Consider the following 7,025-nt stretch of genomic DNA (forward strand, 5'->3'; position numbering starts at 1 on the left):
GAACCTTCCGTATTCAAGGAAACTGAAAAAAATGGACTGTGAACAGTAAAGGAGAGCGCCTCCTGAGATGGGCTAGCCAAGAAGGCAAGGCTGACTGAGATATCAGCTCCTTTCTTCCTTGACAGTGAAAAAGAAAGAAGTAGCAGTGGTGCAATTCTGGCTGTGGCTATTGCCCAGATTTGAGGTGTGCTGGTCTCAAAGCCCCCTTTCATACCTTATAGCTGAAATGTGATCATCAGATCTTCAACCCACTTATTACTTCTTCCAGACAGCTAGATGTTAGGTTACCAGCTTTTTTCTCCAGCTTTACTGAGGTATAACGGACAAAACCGTAGGATATTTAAAGCATACAACATAATGATTTGATATACATTGTGAATGGATGTCTAAAACTGAGTTTATTATTAACACAAGATTAATAATAAACACAAAGTTATCAGCTTTTAAATCTTAGGGCTAACAAACTCTTAACTCTACGTTTTGTCATAGGTGTTGAGTTGGTACTGGGTGCCTGAGGGGGCAGGGGCTCCTGAGATTTGTAGGGCCACTTTCCGTAGCCCTTTCAACCTTGCAGAATGTCTGCTATTACAGGAGTCAACATGACACTGTACAGCAGCTCTGCCCTGGCTCCAAAGACTGCAGCTTTTCTTTTTAGTTGATTCCCAGTGCTGCCTTCTTCCTTCCGGGCCCTGGCCTGAAGCTGTAGGGAAGTTGTGTATCTGCTTCTTCAATGAGATTCCCTTTCTGAGAATAGCATGGGCAAAATTTCTCTGCTACGTTTGTCATCTTCCCTTCTTTAATATCGTCCATTGGCTACCCAAATTTGCCCACTTTGACATTCTCAACATCCCCCTTCACCCAAGAACAATAACTGCATTGAACAACAACAAGAAGAAGCAATGATAAAAAATAAAAACATAGCCTGAGTGATCCAATACAGAGACAATACAAGCCTTTGGGTGAATTTATACTAAAGTGTAAATGACTGAAACATGCATATCTTCTCCAGTCTCCCTTGTGAAAAGTACATTCTCTTGCATATTTTTATTTTAAAGAAGTTTTCCTATTAGCCTGAGGTTTTAATTAGCCACTGAATCAAAATGAAGTCTTTCTAACTGCATAAAGTATTTTAGACCACAGGATCATTTTTTTCTGAAACCTTTGGCACCAGCAGGCAGCCACGGACACTGCCAAAAGGAATTAGACTCTGGACTGATTTTCATGTATTAGTTATTTTTACCCTCTTCAAAATCTATCAACTGTTCAAACCTGCATACACAAACAGGAACATTGGGGAGAAGAGTCCCAGAGGGTGGAAGATCCCCTACTCATCCCACGTGCCTCACCTCATGTCACACACTCCTCTCTCTCTCCCCTTGCTGGGGACCTACCCCAAGGCCATCCCAGCTGGTCTCAAGGCACTGACCGAGTCCTGCTTCACAGCCGCTGGAAGTGCCAACCCACTCGCGTCCCCAAACCCGATCCTTCCACGGGACACCCAGCTAGGGTCTACAGCGAGTGACCCTGCCGTGAGAGGCGCGGCCCCCATCACCTGCCCAAGCCGGCGGAGCAGGGCCTGAAGCCCCGCGCGCTCAGCCAACCGCAGCTCCCCAGGCCGCTCTCCAGGACCCAACTCAGGCGAGCACAGGAGCCCCTGTTTGGGGTTATTTGTTCGCCTCCCTCCTGGTTCCTGCTCCCAAACCTTCCACCCAGCAGCCGCCGCCAGCGCACCCGAACCGCAGGAAAGTTGCTCTCTAGCTGTGGAGGGGAGTCATCGCCTCCTAGCAACGCTCCTAGCAACCGGTAACATCTGCTCCCTCTGGTCCAATGCGAGCCGAGAACAGCTGCGCGCCCGCCTCGCGTCGCGAACCCTGAGCGAGAGGAGCTTCAGAGACTGGAGGGACGGACCTGCAGGAGCCAGGGCAGCCCGCCGAGCTGCAGTTGCCTCTGCTGCCACTGTCGCGCCGCCGCCGCCGTCGCTGTCCCTGTCAGCGCCCGTCTGAAGAGGGACAGCGCCGCAAAACGGGAGGGAGCACCGGATCCCGCGCCTTTATGAAACAGGTGCGTGCACCTGTCTCCTGGTGAGTGGACCCAGATCGCAAGGTACGTCTGGACTCATCCAGCCAGGTGCCCTCCTCTGAGACTCAGAAAAGACTCTTTCATTGAGGGTGTGGATAGGGACGTATTCTGGGATCCTACCCCGCCCCCAGCCATTGAAAAGTGGCTAGCTGGTGGTCCCAAAGAACATGATTTGATTTTTTTTTTTTTTTTTTTAATCTTGGGGTTGTTCTTGCAGATTCTCCTTCCCGTCGCTGTTAGGTTTGGGCTCGGAAGTTTTCAGTCCTCCCTGTTTCCCTTTGACTTCGCTGACTGTGTGCAGCTAGGAGGGCTGGAAGCAGTGAGCTCCCGTAGAAAACCTATGATTAAGGCGAAAAGGATAGTGTAGTCTCGACTAATTGAATCAACACGTACGGAGAGCAACATTCTTTTTAGGTCCTGCTCTGGAAAGGGTCCATTTGGCCGGGAGCAGCCAGTTCACTGTTACTCAATCTCCTGAAAAGTAACCATAGTAACTCACCTCTCTTTTGATGGGATCTTCCTCATTGGCTGCCTATCTTCCTTTGGAAAGCTCATCTCTCTAAATATAGAAGATGATGAGATCTGTAAGCATACATCCATGTTAAAAAAAAAAAAAAGGTGCAGTTAAATATGGCCCTTTAAAGAAAAACTGTCTTCAAAGAAAAAGTACTATTTGGCTATTTCAAATCTTGTGAGAAATAGTGTGTATCCCAGTGAACGATCGAGTTAGTCTGGTTTGAGTTAACTGCTGAATTGTTACTTTACAGAGAATATTTCTTGAAATTATACAAAATCGGGCATTTAAAAACAAGTATATCTGACTCTGATTTTTAAAAAAAAAAAATCAGCGTACTGATAATGTTCCCCAAATAATCTCCTAGTAAATAGTTGGTGAGATCTGCGATTCACTTATTTTCACATTTCTTAGGGTAGTTAAGATTCCTCATGTTCACAGTTAAATCTGGAGAACATTGAAGTAATTGTGTATGTTTAAAGGTTTATCTCTCTGGTTCAGATCAACTCCACCTCAAACATCTTAGTGTCCTCCTACTGCATGCCTTCTCCTGACTTGGTAACTAGTTCAAGTCAGTGCAGTTCTGACTCTTCCAATGTTATTTGTGTCTTGCTCCTTGTTTCAAAATCTCAGGTAGCCATTCATGAGCCCGAGGCTTTGAGAAATGCTCGCTGTGCAAAGGGGAACTCTCACCAGATTTTCTGAAGCTGTCCTAGAGATACACTTTTCAGATTGATTCAGCATTACCAGGTAATCACTAGCTTAAAAGAAATTACTGTTTAAATATGTATCCAGAGAAATAAATGCTAATGTAGCATTACCATAACTTACAAGATCAATATAAGGGATTGTTTATATAGGTGGTTGCTGGGTAGAAGTCAATAGAGGTTCTCTGTAGAAAGGACATTTGTGGGCTGGCAGATTTTCCTCTCTAAGACCCATGTGAATAGGGTGAGGTCAAATTAGGTAGCTTGGCTTGGGGAACATACCAAGCGGAAACCCTGTGAGCACATTGGTGCATGTCCGAAATGAAGGCAATGAAGAGAGCTCTCTCTGCAAAAAGAGATTGTAGTGATTTTTAAAATTTAATTTGCATTAAGGTCATGGTGATAGAAACCCATGAGTGTTAAGCATTTTAAACTCCATTTTCAGAATATAATACAGTCCTATTTTTTATGTATAAAAATTTTAATGAGGGTTCAGCCCTCCAGCATTGTATAACTTTCACATGTACTGAGCTATCCATATGCAGTTCCTAGAGGTAACCAACCTAGCAAATTACAATCAAATTCATGAAAGTATACCTTGCCACATTTCTTCCCTTTCCTTTCTTCTCTTTGTAAAAATAAATAATTGAACAATTTTATTCAGAAACCTATTTGAAAATTTACTCTGTTCTGGTTGCATAGTTTTTATGGATATCATGAGATTTTAAAAGTACTGGTCTATGTAGTCACTTGGTAAAATATCTGTAGTTTAATAAATCTAAGCATTAAAGATGATTGTTTGAGCCATCAAAAATGTTGGTTTCATTAGCCTTTAGCACCACCCACCCTTTTCCCTTCCTCCATTATAATTACTACATTTTATGGTGAGAAACAAATCCAAAGAGACCAGTAAGATTTACTGTCATCTGTCATGAGATGCATATAAATTTCTAGTCATGCTATCAATCTGAAGAAAGTTTGAATAAAGCAGCCACAAGTATTTGCTCATGTATATGCATTAGTCTTGTGCATTAGTAATTTATACACATCCTATCTCTATGTAATATGCATAGAAGTTTAAAATCATTCAGTGCCCTTTAATTTATGTGAATGAGTCTGCCCTTTCATTGAGATCACTGTCACAATCAAAAGGTCAAGTAAAAGGGGCTCTTAAATTTTAATTTTGATTCTATCATGAATGTATAGTGTGCAGAATATTTACTGTGCAATTTTAATGTCCATATCTGTTTAAAGTCATTCATCAAAAAATATTATCATGGTCCTTAGTTTAAATACATAAAAATAAATCAAATAAATCACTATAGTGTAAACATTTAATCCTAGAGACATTGGTAGATCCTAAGTTAGAGCATGAAAAATATTCCACCAATCTATAATGAAGGATCTGGTCACTCTTATCAATGGGAACACCAGCTGTACTTGTACATACCATGGATTATAAAAAGGGGTGTACTTAGGTCTGTAAGACTTAGATAAGGCTGAGTTTAAGCAAGTTAAAACTGAAATCAAGTCTAATTTCAGTTTTTCATCAAATACTCTATCTGGAAGCTTTTAGGTGTTTATGAACATTCCATGTTCAGTTTTATGTCATGTTATTTTCATGGGATTTAGAAGATGCTTTGAAACATGGAGAAATGTTGAAAGGTTTGACTAAGATGCTGGGGCCCTTACCTCTACATCTGGGCTGTCCACTGAGAACTCATGCCAGCTGGCTTTAGCTGTCAAAACAGCAACATCCCAACAATAGCTCTAAAGCCAAGGCACAACCAGTTCAGATTGTTGTATCTGTAAAAGCAGTATGTTTCAGAAACCCAGAAAAAGCTGAAATAAAATAGCGATTTCAGAAGCAGGGCGGCAAATTGACTATAACTGTGTAGTACCAAAACCGAGGAAGAAGTACACCTTTAGACATTGGGAGGAAGTAATCCTTGTCGACCCTCCCCACCCTCCATCTTATTTTTAATAAGGTCTGTCTAAATAGTCTTGGTACGTTGCTTTAATGTTTCCCCTTTTTAACCTAACCAATTATTTTTTAATTTTTCCTGATTAAATTTAACAGGCTAAAAACAGAGTCATCTAGTTTGCTGCAATAATTCTCAGTGGGGTGGTAGGAGGATATTAAAAAGTACTAAGGGTTTGCTAGTGTTATGTTCAGTATTGTAATATAAGTATATTTAGAAAAAATTTAAACCTTTTCTCATGTTATAAATTATAGAAAGTAAAATGCAACACAAAAATCTTCTTGGGAGGTAGAGATACAAGAGTCTTCTAAATATCAATGATGATCAAAAGGGGTGGAGGGAGAGGTGTGAAGCTGGGAAACCCCCTCTGCAGGGGTGTAGCAGAGTTTGTGTTATTTTTTAAATGCTTATTAAAAGGGGGTGTGTGGTAATACGTCAAGAAAAATTGGGGATGTTGCAGAGAGAACCAGGACTCAGGAGCCTGGAGTCTCAATTCTGTCTCCATGTGCTACCTGTTGTACTACTTTATGGCTCAGTTTCTCCATGTCTAATATGGGGGATAAGCCCATCTACTAAGTGGCATGCTTGAGTTGAACACAATACAATAATTTAATGAAGCACCTATCACTCTTTAGAATAAAGGTGCCCTGTGAATGAAGGACATTTCATCACTAGAGCAACTCCAGGTGGCGACACAAAGCAGGCACCATATGAGTGAGGGCAGAGAATTAGCCAACTCCAGAGCAAATTCTCATACAGTCGGTCCTCGATTTTCACGGATGTGGAACCCACGGATATGGAGGGTCGACTGTACTACACCAGTTTACATAAGGGACTTGAGCATCTGCAGATTTGGGTATCCGTGGGGACCCTGGAACCAATGCCCTGATACTGAGGGACGACTGTGTATTATTAGTGAGTAAAGTTAATGGTTAGTTCCGTTTTATGTTCTTCCTCAACCCTTCTGGGATATCTAGCTAAGTGTTTTTGGTGATATACCCAAACTTGATGTTAGTATCCAAGTGGAAGACAGTGAGGGTGATACAGATGGGGTACTTTTCAAACACCACTGCCGTGCACATGTCAGGGGTTAAAAACCCTTCTCTCTGAGCAACAGACTGGGGTACCTAAGGAAGTTAGAGCATCTCCCTAGACATAAGATATTTCTTGGAACCTCCATCTGTCAGTGTTATTGCTTTGCCAGTTTTCTTTCTGATACATTTCCACTTTCCAAGGTAAAAGGTAGAGTGAAAGGGAGCCTCATCCTCCAAAACAAGGGATGCACTTCTGAGGGGTGGTAAATCACAAAGTTTCCCCGAGGAACCTGTTGCACTTGGTCTGTCTCATTAATAGGGCCAGCTCATGGCAGAAGTTAGGTAAGCTTCAGTGCAGCATCTAAGGTAACTTCATGATTACACGGCTGGTCATATCCCATTTAATGATGTTGTCTTTGGTTCAGAGACCATCACCAATGGAACAAGGTAGGTGTGTGGAACTAGTGGTCTTTTATTTAATATTCCACATCTGTGCTTGGGGCTATCCTCAATGCTGCTGGTTTCTTGAAAAACATTTCTAACTCTCTGGCTGTCAGTACCCCTGGAAGTTCCTAAGAAAGTTTTCCAGGAGCTGCAACTTGTCGGTAATTCTAAACTGCCAGTAGAGACAATCACGTGCTTAGGGTGGATGATAAATCTGAAGGGACAGATTGCTCCATTGATTCAGAGCTGAAAACTGGCACTGAGT

General features: G+C 42.1%; 1 pseudogene; it reads left to right on the top strand.

Moving 5' to 3' along the window:
* Window positions 1–708: 708 nt before the first annotated feature.
* LOC111173083 (uncharacterized) lies at window positions 709–2,153 on the top strand (annotated as a pseudogene).
* Window positions 2,154–7,025: the final 4,872 nt, after the last annotated feature.

The sequence above is a fragment of the Delphinapterus leucas genome, chromosome 2 (genome assembly GCF_059928025.1).
Source record: "Delphinapterus leucas isolate spDelLeu-1000000601 "Yukka" chromosome 2, BTC_Dleu_Yukka2, whole genome shotgun sequence".
NCBI classification, from domain to species: Eukaryota; Metazoa; Chordata; class Mammalia; order Artiodactyla; family Monodontidae; genus Delphinapterus; species Delphinapterus leucas.